Below are 15,102 nucleotides of genomic sequence, written 5' to 3'. Positions count from 1 at the left end.
AGTGCAAGGATCAGGAGTGCATTGTACAGAGTGCAAGGTTTAGGAGCGCGTTGTAAAGAGTGCAAGTTCAGGAATGCGTTACTTACAAGGTGCAAGGTTCAGGAATGCGTTACTTACAAGGTGCAAGGTTCAGGAGTGGTCAGGAAAATGGTCAGGGACTTTTTTAAATGCAAAACTGTGCTTTTTTTTTTTTCTTTTTTTAAGTCCGGCATTAGCCAGGCATCAAAAAATTCACCGAAACTCATGGTTGTTCCTCTCGACGGAAATCTTTAGTAAAAGGCGAAAGATTTATTTGTTGTGAAGAGAAACCAGAGTATATAACTGTGCTTTTTTTGGTTTAATAGACTTCAATGGAGAAGCTGCAGAAAAGGATGTAGTGTGTTTTTAGTGTGTTGTAACGCAATTTTGCCATGATTTAAGTTTTTTCGTTTTTAAATCTGCCCAACAACAAATTTTCCCCTCCAAAAATCTTAAAAATGCAAATTTGCGTCAAAATCGCTGTAAAATCACAGTAAAATTGCGGTAAAAAATGTGCATGATGAAAAATATGTTTAATTTAGTTTTGTATTGTATTCAGGAGTCGTATTTGGAATTTGTTTCATGTCTTTTTCAAATTTTCTTTGATTCGAAACATTTGAATCAATAAAATTTTGAATCGGTCGAATCGAAAACTTTTTTTTTTTTTTTTAAGATTCGAATGTGGCAAAGTTAACAAACAAAAGAAAAATCTTCATCAACTAATTACAATTGATTAACTCTTTAAATCACTTTTGGCTTATCAAAAACAGCATTATTTTGAAATAGTACTCTAATAACACACACAGTCTTTGATTTCAGCAATATATGTACAGTTAGGATTAGACTGGAGTTCGATGTAAAATTAGATTTGAATTTCAGTCCAAATTTCCAAAATTCAGACAAATTTTGTTTCATTATTCGGAGCATTCGGTAAACTTTGTTAGCATTGTAATTTGGGTATTCGGATATATCCGAATCTCAGAATAATAAAAAAAGGGGTCCGAATATTAATTTGGAACGAAACGAACCGCACATGTCTAATCAAACGCAACATGCATACAGTTGATGTGAATCAAGCCTTAATCACTTTAGCAGTACAGGCTGCATACAGTCAGAACTGTGATCTTTCAGTTCTGTGAGTGGCTCCCCCTCTGTACACTGACCACAGGGGTTTTCTCCTTCATAGAACATCCTGTATTTTTGTCAATGGATACATGAAGTTCTCTGGACGAGGTCAGTGGCGGCTGGTGCTCAATTTTTTGGGGGGGGGGGTGGCGGCAAACCAACGCCAACCCCCCCACGGGACACGGATGGGAATGGGGCGATCTCCCCCCTCCCTCCTCCACGGAAGATGGATAGAAATGTGGCAGCGATCAGAGGTCTCCTTACCTTAGGAAGAAGGCAGGTCAGGCAGACTTGAATCTGGGCTGCAGCTCCTTACTTCAGAGCCATTGCTTCTCTTCCAGGCTGAACAGGAAGTGGGTCCTGACTGAGTCCTAAGACTCCTGTCCAATTGGGTCTCAGGAACTGCTTCCTGATTGGCCGGGAGGAGAATCAGGAAGACAATAGCGAATATTAATTCGCTATTGTCACACAAGTGGGTGGGCTCGGTGCACAGTGCTCTGCGCCCTGAGCCTATCCTTTATTGAACCCAATTAGAGCCATTGAAATCCTTGTGTCCAGTAGCCTGCATGTAGATTAGAGGGCCAGACGCATGGATAGGGTGGGGCGTTGCCTGTGTGGCCTGCATTGCGAGCCACCACTGGACGAGGTACGAGATAGTGTGATCCTGTAACAGCAGTGGTCATCAACCTTGTCCTGCAGGGCCCACTAACAGGCCAGGTTTGCAAGATAACTGAAATACATCACATGTGATATCATTTGCTCCTCAGTGATTGCAGTATTCTAGACTGCATCTCCCCAAGGTAATACATAAAACCTGGCCTGTTAGTGGGCCCTGCAGGACAGGGTTGATGACCACTGCTGTAGAACAATAAGGCTCCATTCACATCTAGGCGGACGAAATCGCTGCGTTTTGTCGCCGCAAATCGCGGTACAAATAGCGGCGTTTTGTACCGCGATTTGCGGCGACAAAACGCCGGTATTGTCCGCCTAGATGTGCCCCAGAATGACCCCCTCTATGGAGATGCTTCCCATCTCCTAGCCGAAACGCCGAAAGACGCCTGAAAAAAAGGTCCGGGACCTTTTTTCAGGCGATAGGCGTCAGGCGTCCGGCGATCGGCGTGGAGATGTGAACCATCTCCATAGAGGGACATGTATTTCCAGCCCTCTGGCGGCAGCGGCGTAGCGCTACAGGCGTAAAAACGCCTAGATGTGAATGCGGTCTAATATGGAATGTTGTAAACGGCACAAGCCCTGTCATCCTGTAGAACAATGATATGGAATGTTGTAAACGGCACAAGCCCTTTAAACAGAATTAATAAGCAATGGTTGATTTAAAAAAATAAAATAAATGGATAGATAAAAAAAAGTCATTGTTTTGTTTTGCAATGAATAAGATATACAGTATGTGGCACACCTATTGGCAACCTGTTGGGCTTGGCATATCATTGTAAGGAAAACAACCGTAGGGTATCCAAGGACACAAGATATGATGGAAGTGTGAAAAGTCTTCACAAATACCTGGACTCGATCCTTTAGTGGGTGGGTATTGTTCTGTCTGACATAAAACAAATCTGCCTCCATTTGTGTATTCTGTTTTATTATAGAAAACTGAAGACATGTGCAGACACCACCGCCTATCTCCATCTGCACACTGTCAGACACCTTATACTGCTTATCTCATTCGCCTTCGTTGATCCTGTTTCAGGGTCAGCACTTTTACTGTATATGCAATTAATTCTGTTTGATGTCACTTAGTTTTGCCACCATGTTATATCTGTGTTTTGGATAGAAGAAAAACTCTTTGAGGAAAGTCAGAGACTATATTGTCATTTTTTTATGTTACATATTTTTTTCTGTTTTTTGTGTTAAGATGTTTTCTACTTTGTTGATTTAGCCATTGTCAAAATGAGGCCGGTTTGTAACATTTGATATAGGTCTCCATAATGCATTATGCAGCACGTATTTTTTGTGGCACTGCGTTATTTTACCTGGCAATTGCGCGGTCATGCAACGCTGTACCCAAATCAAATGAATGTCCTTTTTCCCCACAAATAGATCTTTCTTTTAGGCCTGGTTCACACCTATGCAGGTTGCAGTTTGCATATTCCAGATGCATTTTGCGTTTTTCAATACCAGTACACATTTTTGATCCATTGAAATCTATGGAACCAAAAAGTCAATGGCCCTTTCCATAAAATGCATATATGTGAATGCAACCCATAGGAAACCATGTTAAATGAACTGTAGTGTGTTTCTGCAAAACTGAAAACGCACTAAAAAATGCCTAGGTGTGAACCAGGTCTAAGTGGTATTTGATTACCTCGTGGTTTAAATTTATTTATTTATAAACAAAAAATACCAAAATAAAAAATAAAAAAAACCAATATTCTTTACTTTCTGCTATAAAACATATCCAATAAAAAAAAGAAAAGAAAAAAAAGAAAATTTCTTCATAAATAGGCTAATATGTATTCTGCTACATATTTTTGGAAAACAAAACCCCAATAAGCGTATATTGATTGGTTTGCACAAAAGTTATAGCGTCTGCAAACTATGGATTTTTTTTTTACTAGTAATGACGGCGATTAGCGACTTATCGCAATCTGCTATACTGTGCCAGACCTTCTGACATTTTTTGGGGACCAGTGACACCAATACAGTGATCAGTGCTAAAAATATGCATTGTCACTGTACTAATGACACTGGCTGGGAAGGGGTTAACATTGTGGGCGACCAAAGAGTTAACTGTGTGCCTAGCCTGTGTTTATGTGTACTGTGTGAGGTGCTTTTACTACCGTAGGGGAAGAGATTTAATTTATTCTCTTCACTCCTATCAAAACTGCAATCTGCCTTGTTTAAAAAAGCAGACCACCGTTCTTCCTCTCTGCTTGATGATCAGCGGGTACAGGTGGACATCGAGTTTGCGATACCCATCGCTTAGCTTCCGCTGTGTGTAATCACAATGGGAGCGAGCTGCATGCGCGTCCACTCGGATCGCGTACATATACGTGAACCGGCGCAGAGGTGCCACTAGACATGTGCACACTGAAATATTTCGGAATGTTTCGGAATTTTGTTTACGTCCGAAAAATACATTTATTTAGTTACTCCCAAAATTCGTTTTTTATTTATTTTGTTTCGTTAAAAAATTTATTCGTCTGAAAATCCAAATTAATTAAGGTTGAATCTGTCATTGAAGGCTTATGGTGTCTGTCGAATGTTCTAAGAAGATTCGATAGATCAGCTAAACTGTACGACGCCACAATCGTACATTTCCGGTCTAATGTTCCGCCTACAAGGTATAGAAGAATTCTAATGTTGTATGACACTAGTAATAATTATATTTAGAAATTATTATTACTAGTCAACCAACATTCAAATTCTTCTATAGCCTACTGTATGTGCCGAGCATTTGACCGGAAATGTACAAATTTGGCGTCATACAGTTTAGCTGCTTGTCGAATCTTCTTAGAACTTTCAACAGACACCATAAGCCTTCAATGACAGATTCGACGTTTGTATGTTTTTCGCTGCTTCGTCGAATGTTCGTTGTTCAGGTCAAATGGTCTACCCCAACACTGCCTCTATAATGTCAAATCTTTTCTCTCTATGTAGAATAATCTTGGACTAATAGAGTTAGGGTTAGGCACATTCCACCGCAGGTTTGATAGACACAGATTGCTATTGTCAGCGTCATGTCGAACCTCCTATCTATATCGAACTGTTGTAGTAACAAAAATGAAAATAAAGCATTTCTTTATGTCGGATCTTTCGGATTTCAGATTCTGCGCGTTCTTTTGTTAAAATGATAACGAAAATACCCGAAATTCGGACGAAAATGCATTTTGCCAAAAACGAATGCACATGTCTAGGTGCCACCCTGTAGCAGTAAAACTGTTATAGGGTGGACCTTAAGGCTGGGTTCACACTATATGTGGAGCAAATTGCAGCAGGGGTCTGGTGTGTCCCTGTTCACCATTACAGGGGTGAATCAGGTCCACATTTTTGCCTGTATTCGGACCTGAAACAAAGCCAAAGACTCACAGGACTCTTCTGCAGTGTGCTCCACGGCCGCCCCAAAGGTGGGTGAACCAGCTAGCTCCATTGAGAGCTGGTCACGGTCTCATGTCATGCAAATTGGATGCAGGGAAACTCGCATCCAATTTGCATCAGTGTGACCCCAGCCTAAGTGGTTAAAAAACAAAATTGGATTTGTTCACACAAAACATTTGCACTAGCCTTTGTTCCAAATAATAGCACCTGGTACATTTTAACCAAGCTTCATTTGCAATTTAGTTTACCTAAGGGTTAAACTTCACTGCCATTATTATGTCTTCCCACTGAGAGATTTAACCAATCACTGGCAGTCATCTCATTGGACTAGAGCAGTGCTTGTCAACTTACAAGATATAAGGGGGGTCTGAAATACGGTCCTTGATGACAATAAAGGGTCAGACAAAATATTCAGCATATTCAATACTAAAAAAGACCTGAGAAAGAGCACACATGATGTGAGCTTACATTTTTACTGTCTTTAACCACTTAAGGACCGAGCCTGTATTTTAGACTCTGTGTTTACAAGTTAAAAACACGTTTTTTTGCTAGAAATTTACTTAGAACCCCCCAAACATTATAAAAAAAATTCTAACACCATAGAGAATAAAATGGCGGTCATTGCAATACTTTTTGTCACACCGTATTTGCACAGCGGTCTTACAAGCGCACTTTTTATGGAAAAAATGAACTTTTTGGAATTAAAAAATAAGACAACAGGAAAGTTAGCCCAATTTTTTTATATTGTGAAAGATAATGTTACGCCAAGTAAATTGATACCCAACATGTCACGCTTCAAAATTGCGCCCGCTCGTGGAATGGAGTCAAACTTTTACCCTTAAAAATCTCCATAGGCGACGTTTAAAAAATTCTACAGGTTGCATGTTTTGAGTAAAAGAGAAGGTCTAGGGATAGAATTATTGCTCTCGCTCTGACGATCGCGGAAATACCTTACAATGTGTGGTTTGAACATAATTTTCATTTGCGGGCGCTGCTCACGTATGTGTTGCCTTCTGCGCGTGAGCTCGTCGGGACGGGGCACTTTAAAAAAAAAAAAATCTTATTTATTTTGCTTTATTTTATTCATTTTAAAACTGTTTTTTACAAAAAAAAATTGGTCACTTTTATTCCTATTACAAGGAATGTAAACATCCCTTGTAATATAAAAAAGCATGACAGGTCCTCTTAAATATGAGATCTGGGGACCTCAGATCTCATATTTGGACTTAAATGCAAAAAAAAAAGAAAAGAAATTGTCATTTGAAAAAATGACAACAAAAAAATTTCCCTTTAAGACGTATGGGTAGAAGTGACATTTTGACGTCGCTTCCGCCCCCCTACAGTGATATGGAGACGGGTGGGGGCCATCTTCCCCTCACTTGTCTCCATACACAGCAGCTAAGAAGACCGGATCGCCTCCGCCGCTGCCGAGGGCTCCGGTAAGCGGTGGAGGGCATTGGAGAGTGGCGGGCTAAAAGTGATCTTGCAGTGTATCCTGCAGCGAACCGCCTGCTGAAGAAGAGGATACCGGGGTTATGGTAGCTAGCTGCTGTCATATCAACAGAGGACGTATAACCACGGTGTGCAGTCCAGAAGTGGCTAATAACATTTTAATAACACTGTTTTCTGTGATCCAGGCTAGCCTTGGAAGATAGATCCTGTCAAACATAAGGAGAGGCCAGGGGTATTTATCCAAAATCCTATTTACATGTTCACTGATCTTCTCCAGATGTTTCAAATCTGAGTTCACAACTATGCATTTTTTAGTGCAATTTGAGTTTTGCACACTACGGTCCATTTAATATGGTTTCCTACGGGTCAAGTTCACATCTGTGCATTTCATGGAAAGGGCCAGGGACTTTATTTCTGTTTTTTAGTTCCATAGACTTCAATGGATCAAAAATGTGTATTGAAAAACACAAAATGCACCTAGAATATGCAAACAGCAACCTGCACAGGTATGAACCAGGCCTTGATCAACCAATTTACTCTCGGGACTATCTCAGAGAACACCAGAACTGTTGTAGGCAGGATTGAACGAAGCTGTAAATAGTCAAGTTTAATTTGAGCAATCAGATCCAAAGTCTTGTAGACACCCAAATCATTACCAGCTAAGTGAATGATAAAAACACCAGAGTGTGACCAAGACGAAAGTACCATATATACTCGAGTATAAGCCGACCCAAATATAAGCCGAGACACCTAATTTTACCACAAAAAACTGGGAAAACTTATTGACTCGAGTATAAGCCTAGGGTATCCATCTGCATGCCTCACTGTGCCTCACTCTGCCTCACTGTGTCCATGCCCATGCCTCACTGTGTCAATGCCTCACTGTGTCCATGCCCATGCCTCACTGTGTCCATGACTAGACTGACGTTTAACATTGGAGTCTATGGAAGGGGTGCCTGGCTTTGAAAAATCGGTGCTCCCCGGCCATAGGTCCCCCGGACAACAAACTTTGCACACTTGTAGAGGAAGAGTGGGGACCTATGGCTGGCCAGTATCGGGTCCCCAAAATCCGGGAGATCAGGCTCAAAAAGGTGACTCGAGTATAAGCCGAGGGGGGCATTTTCAGCAAAAAAAAATGTGCTGAAAAACTTGGCTTATACTCGAGCATATACAGTAATAAAGATAAGGTGGAACAGAGATCAAAACATGAGATGCCACTACGGCCAAACCAACAAATACGACAGTTACAATCAAAGTTTAAATTATCTCTGTGAAGCCCCGTTGCTCGGCCCAATAAACAGATTAGTGTCCGATTATCCATATTGTACGTAGATGTCCTAAAATTAGAAAAAACACAGGTTAGGCCTAATGTAAGACTGGTAACAATTGGACTTCCAACCACTCAAATCTTTTATAGCAGATACAGACAAACCAGACCAAGCAGCTTCCATTGCAGCTCAGATGCAAAAGGAGTGGCATTTAAAATGTAAATGACCCAAACGTAGTGAGTGAGTGAGTGAGTGAGTAAGAGACTTGTAAAGCGCAACACATGCAAACTGAATCGCCTCTGGGCGCTGTATCCATTTCATGGGTAAGGAACCCCTTGACCTCAGAAGAGATGGGTTTTAATCTTTCTCCTGGAGGCCAAGTGGTCCGAATCCAGTCGGATGGTGGTTGGTAGTGCATTCCACAGACGAGGTCCCTGGACTGCAAATCTTCGATCTCCTTTGGACTTGTATCTGGCTTTGGATATCTGGAGTAGGTTTTGATTGGTGGATCGCAGAATGCGATTGGGGTTATGGGCTTTTATTTTTTTGCATAGATATTGGGGGGTGTTGCCTTGAATACACTTATGTATTAGACAGAGTGCCTTGAAAGTAATTCTGTCTTTTACTGGCAACCAATGAAGGGATCTCAGTGAACGTGAGATTGATTCCCATGTTTTTTTTCCGGTCACTAGTCGAGCGGCCGTATTTTGAACGACTTGCAGACGAGTGATTTGGTATTTGGGGAGTCCTAGATAGAGGGCATTTGCGTAGTCGAGTCTGGAATTGATGATTGTTCCCACCACGACTGCAATATCCTCTTTCTGGAAAAAGGGCGTGAGTCTGCGTAGTAGGCGCAGCAGATGTTGGGATCCGCTGACAACTGACTCTATTTGTGCATCCATTGTCATGTAGGTAACGAAAATGACTCCGAGACTTTTGACTTTGGTGCTAGGGGTGATAGTTTTACCCAGAATGGGCAGGGGAGTCCGGGGAAGCGGGGTGATTTTTCCAGTTAGCGTGAAACAGGAGAAGTTCTGTTTTCGAAACGTTGAGTTTAAGATAAAGGTTTGTCATCCAGTTATCTATTAGAGTAAGGCATTTCTCTAGTCCAAGAGAATGATCCTTTTTGTTGCAGATGCGGAAATACAGTTGTGTGTCGTCTGCATAGGAGTGGCATGGCACTTGGGTAGAAAGAGTAAATGAAGCAAGAGGGGAAAAAGAAGGGGGAGAAAAAGAGGACGGAGGAGGCACAGAGGAAAGGAGCATCCAGGAATCCCTGTCTGGCGTAGCCGCCTGGTCCATCATTTGGCGCAACAAATTTTCCATGTTGAGCCCAACACAAGGAGGTGCTTCTTCTTCGGGTTGCTGCCGTTGTCTGACAACTGTTGTAACTTTCTTCTTGTTTTTTCATGTGTTCTTCAAGTCACCTGATCACCGCTGAATTTTTCAGAATATTTGAATAAAGATTGACAGGTAAGTAACCAATCACAATTTTTTAAAATTGTATTTAAAATTTCAAGTGCCTACTTGTAGTGTTCCTTGGTCCTATAGGCAGGGGTCGCTATTTAGCTTTCCCTGCCTTTCAATCTTGAGGTCTATGGACCTCAAGTCACATCAAAGTGAGACCAAAGTAGAGTGCAGAAACTACTTTGAAGTCACACAGATATGAATGGTACTCATTGGAAATCATGGGGTACAACTTGTCATGCGACTTTGCAGTCCCAAGTAGCACAAATGTGAAAGGGGCCTCAAGGGCTCGTTCGCACCATACATACATGACAACTGATGGGGACACTGCATATTTCCCTTGCAGAGACATGAGTTTACATCAGTTTCACATCAGTTTACCTCAGTTTTAATGCACATCAGTTATGCGCCCTATTCACACACATGTTGATGTCATGTCCCGTGCAGAAAACTGCATACACAATGCAGATTCCTGCGCAGAAACAATGAGCACGGTGTGGCAGTGCCGATCCTGACCTCCCTGGGGCCCTAAGCAAAATTCTGCTAAGCGGCCCTCTACCTGACCCACGATACCGTGAGCTATGTAAACCATTTGCCATTGCCACACAGTCATACCTGACACTTCAGTGCTCCCAATTCAACCCTCCCTTCTTTAAACAAAACAGTCAAAGAATAAGTACCACAATATAGAACAGAATGAGGTTATTTATTTATTATTATGCATGTTGAAGCAATTCTTGATTTATGGTTATTATTTACTGAGGGATGTGCATCCATATTGACCAGTATGTCCAGTTAATCAACATTTTAAATTTAATATAGCCTATAAATCAATGTCAAATTGTCAATACATTGCTTTCCATCTTGCATAATTAGTACAGTTGTTTAGAGTTTTTAACTACACATGTCTGAGACTAGATAATCAGTGTCTTAAAAGTATGTATAATGTGTACTTTGATGAGGAGTGCCATCATTCACGCCCATATATTGTAGCCTAAAGTCTGTCTGGTCTTCACATATATTTTGTGCACGTGCCTAACGCATGATAACACACATGACACGGTTATCTTTTCCCAGCTGCAGTAACAAAACACCGTTGCACTTTGTCGTTTATCAAACTTAATAAATAATTGTATTTTACTCTCACTTTTGTCAGGCACAAAGTCACAAACCACAGCCCTGGAAGTGACTGGCATTAGCAGCTAGACACAGACCAAGAGACACACTGCCTGCCTGCCCAGCTAGGTTAGCAAGACCAAAAAAAAAACACAATAGAAATGGACATAAACATAACTCTACTTTGCTGACATCAAACTTGGAGAGGAGAGAACACAAGTTTACCTGATTGTTGTTCCCGCAATTCACTCTCATGGTATTTTTATTTCCTCTTTTTGTGACCAGAGGGTAGTTTCGCTTCATTTTGTCATGGATGTTGTAAACATTACTGTAATAGTATCCTTTGCGCTAAATGTGAGTAAACAAATGTCTCTAATGCCGCGTACACACCATCACTTTATGTGATGAAAAAAAATGAAGTTTTTAAAAACGTCACTTTAATTGACTGTGTGTGGGGGAAAACGTCGTTTTATGTCTTGTAAAAAACGACCCAAAAAAATTGAAGCATGCTTCAATTTTATGTGTCGTTTTTCAAAAGTGCACTTTTTACTTCACAGAAATTGACCGTGTGTAGCAAAAAACGTTGTTTTCTAAGACGTTTTTTCATCCACGCATGCCCAGAAGCTACTTATGAAGCAAGCTTCAATGGTAAAACGTGGTGGAACGTAACCTCACTTTGCAAGATCATTGTGAGAAAACGATGGTGTGTAGGCAACTTCGTCTTTGAAAATTGAAGTTTCAAAAACGTCATTTTTTACTTCACAGAAAGTGTCGTTTTTTTTCATCACATAAAGTGATGGTGTGTACGCGGCATTTGTGTTAGAAATAATAGTGAAGTGAAAAAAATTGCAGCAAAACCTGACAGTGTTTACAGTACACAAAAAATGAAATATAATAAAAAGTGATCTTGCGCAATAAAAACATAAAATGCCTAATATCCAGCAAAGATAAAGTGCTAAATAGTGACTGTATCAAACACTATAATTGGACACAAACCAAGTGCATATAAACGTGTGTAGTTCTAGAAGCCATAGATCTCCTTCTAGGGCTAGGTGTCACAGAGAAGATTCCAAAATCGCATCTGGGCACCGCCCTCACCGCCACTCCAGCCGCTGAGAGGAAAGGATTTCAGGGTTTCAGGTCCCTGAAGGCAAATCGCTCTGCGAGCCATGTTATACCTGAGCCGTGAGTGAGAGAGAAGGTGGAGCCCAGCACTGGCTCTTCCCAAGCTTTGAGGTGGGAAGAGCCAGTGGAGGCACCCTCCAAACAGGAAATATTTCAAACACCTCAAGAAAGAACGCTCAAATTTCCCCTTCATGGGCAAACTTGGCGAGATTATTACAGACGAGCGGGGTGGCGTTGAGAGGAAGAATTCCTTGCTAACCAAAGTAGCAAAATGTATCCTTTCAAAAGTGAGGACGTGAAACATCTGGAGTCGGCTCCTCTTGGAGACCTGGACAGATAATGTGGATGTGTCCCTGAGAAGCGTCTCTGAAGAAGTGGCCAGGAGTTCTGCTGTGCATGAGCTGAGGCTAACATCAGCTTTTCTGGTGGAGGCTTCCCTTGACATAATTCACCTGGTGGCACGGGTCATGCTATCTTCTGTCACTGCCAAGCGTGCCCTGTGGCTGCGCCCTTGGGTAGCCAACCCTGCCTCTAAACTTGGATTACCTTTGAGGGTTCCTCTCTCTTTTTGGCAACAAACTGGATAGTGCCATCACCCGTGCCACAGGTGACAAGTCAGGATTCCTACCCTAGGATAATCGCCTGCTAGGCTAGAAAAAAGCTCAGCCAATGCAGGGTTCAGGTCGTTGAGGGATGCTCACGGCTATAGACCTGGCCATGAGTTCAAGAAGACCTGGAATAGAAACCAGCCATCAGGTCAAAAGTTTTCAATGGGAGAGTATTCTGGTGGATGGGAAGCCCCTAAGTCCTTTTGATATTGGGCCTGCCCAGGCGGACCAAGCCAGGGCTCGCTTACTCCACTTTTGGCACGTCTGGGCAGTCTTGATCAAGGATTACTGGACAATCAAAACAATCTCTTCAGGTCATGCTTGGGCATTCAGCAGCCCACCCACAATCCAGTTTGTACCCACACAAAAAGCAAGTTCTTCTGTCCTATGTGGATTCACTGGTGGGTCAGGGCGCCGCCATGCCAGTTTCGGCCAGTGAAAGATTTCAAGGTGTTTACTCGCCTCTCTTTATGGTTCCATAGAAGAGTGGCTCCTGGAGACCAGTCATAGATCTGATCCACTTGAATTGCTTCATCAGGAAAGAGTAATTTAAAATGGAGACTCCATTTACAATCCATCAGGCTTATTTGTTTGCTCAGGGTCATGCCAAGCAAAGTCATTAACCATTTGCCCACCAAGATACGTTTATAAACAGCATTATAGACAAATTGTTAAAGGAGGCTCACGGATGCTGCTGCAGCTGTGACCTTGCTACTGACTTTAACAGCCGGTGAAGGGCTCTGATAAAAGTGATTTGGGTGTCTCACCACACGTGAGGTGTCGTAACAAATGTTAAAGTGAGAGCAGTAATTCTAGGGCCATAAAATTTTGGTTCATTCTAAAGTGATAACCTGCTTTAAAAGCGTTTCCTAGAGAATTTTGGATTCAATAGTTATATGCAATTTCACAGGTGTGCACAATTTTAAGGCTTGACATGTTTGGTATCTATTTATTTGACGCAGCCCAATTCTGAGAATATGAATGATGACACAAACATTTCTTTCACTCATGATTAGTGTTTGGCGGAAGCCATTTATTATCAATAAACTGTGTTTACTCTTTATAAATCATAATGAAAACAGAAACTACCCAAATGTCCTGATCAAAAATGTACATACCCCAGTTCCTAATACCGTGTATTGCCCCTTTAACATCAATGACAGCTTGAAGTCTTTTGTGGTATTTGTGGATGAGGCTCTTTATTTTCTCAGATGCTAAAGTTGCCAATTCTTCTTGGCAAAAAGCCTCCAGTTCCTGTAAGTTCTTGGTCTGTCTTGGATGAAATGCACGTTTGAGATCTCCCCAGATCAGGTCAGGAGACTCAGGCCTCGTACACACGACCGGACATGTCCGCTGAAACTGGTCTGCCGACCAGTTTCAGCGGACAGATCCGATCGTGTGTACAGGCTAGCGGACAGATTTCCAGTGGACAAATGTTTCTTAGCATGCTAAGAAACATGTCCACTGGAAAGCTGTCCGGCGGACATTTGTGGATGAGGCTCTTTATTTTCTCAGATGCTAAAGTTGCCAATTCTTCTTGGCAAAAAGCCTCCAGTTCCTGTAAGTTCTTGGTCTGTCTTGGATGAAATGCACGTTTGAGATCTCCCCAGATCAGGTCAGGAGACTCAGGCCTCGTACACACGACCGGACATGTCCGCTGAAACTGGTCTGCCGACCAGTTTCAGCGGACAGATCCGATCGTGTGTACAGGCTAGCGGACAGATTTCCAGTGGACAAATGTTTCTTAGCATTCTTAACATGCTAAGAAACATGTCCACTGGAAAGCTGTCCGGCGGACATGTCCGCTGGTTAGTACGTCTAACCAGCGGACCGAAATCCCGCGCATGTGTCGAATTGATTCGACGCATGCGTGGAAGCATTGAACTCTAACTCGCCGGTGTCGTCTACGTCACCGCGTTCTCTGTCCGCGCGGATTTCGGTTTGATGGTGTGTACAGCCATCAGACCGAAATCTCCGAGCGGACATGTCCGATGAAAACGGTCCGCTGGTGTGTACGAGGCCTGAGATGGCCACTCCAAAACTAACTAACTTTATTTTGCTGTAGCCAATGACAGGTTGACTTGACCTTGTGATTTGGATCATTGTCATGTTGAAATGTTGTGGCTGAAATGTTAGTTGGTTTCAACAGAACCCCTAATTTTTCACTTCTTGATTAGAGTTTGAACACTGCTGATTGGCATTCTCAATTCCTTGGATATTTTTTACAGTATATCCCTTTCCTGTTTTATACAGTTACGCTACCTTTTCCCGCAGATCCTTTGACAATTCTTTCCCCATGATTCAGAATCCAGAAACATCAGGGCAGCACTGGATGAAGGGTGCAAGGGTCTGAAAGGAGTCCAGAAACTCATCAACCTTTTATACACACACACAAATTACAAGCAAACAGATCACAGGTGAGGATGGTTACCTTTAATAGCCATTGAAACCCCTTTGTGTCAACGTGTGTGCATGTTATCAGGCCAAAATCACCAGGGTATGTAAACTTTTGATCAGGGTCAATTGGGAAGTTTCTGTTGCCATTATGATTTAAAAAAGAGTAAACACAGTTGATTTATAATAAATAGCTTCAGCCAAACACTAACCATGAGGGAAAGAAAAGTTTTTGTTTTATCATTCATATTCTCTGAAAAATGGCCAAGAAATCATAAATTCTGCCAGAGTATGTAAACTTATGAGCACAACTGTATATTAGTGTGCGTTTTTTTGCACTAAAATGTATTTTAGTGTATTTCTTTTCAGAAAATACGTGTTTGATAAATAGTTGCAAAAATATCGTACAACATAAAAAAATTGCAACTGCCTCCATTTTATTTCCCAGGGTCTCTGCTTTGAGAAAATATATACTT

General features: G+C 41.8%; 1 non-coding gene across 1 annotated transcript; it reads right to left on the bottom strand.

Annotated features, from left to right (window-relative positions):
• Positions 1-202: 202 nt before the first annotated feature.
• On the bottom strand, positions 203-317 carry LOC120942496. The gene has a single exon (XR_005750188.1). It is a non-coding gene; the product is annotated as a U5 spliceosomal RNA (small nuclear RNA).
• Positions 318-15,102: the final 14,785 nt, after the last annotated feature.

The sequence above is a fragment of the Rana temporaria genome, chromosome 5 (assembly GCF_905171775.1).
Source record: "Rana temporaria chromosome 5, aRanTem1.1, whole genome shotgun sequence".
Classification (NCBI taxonomy): domain Eukaryota; kingdom Metazoa; phylum Chordata; class Amphibia; order Anura; family Ranidae; genus Rana; species Rana temporaria.
Note: the sequence above shows the minus strand (reverse complement) of the source record. Positions and strands in the feature narration are given on the sequence as shown.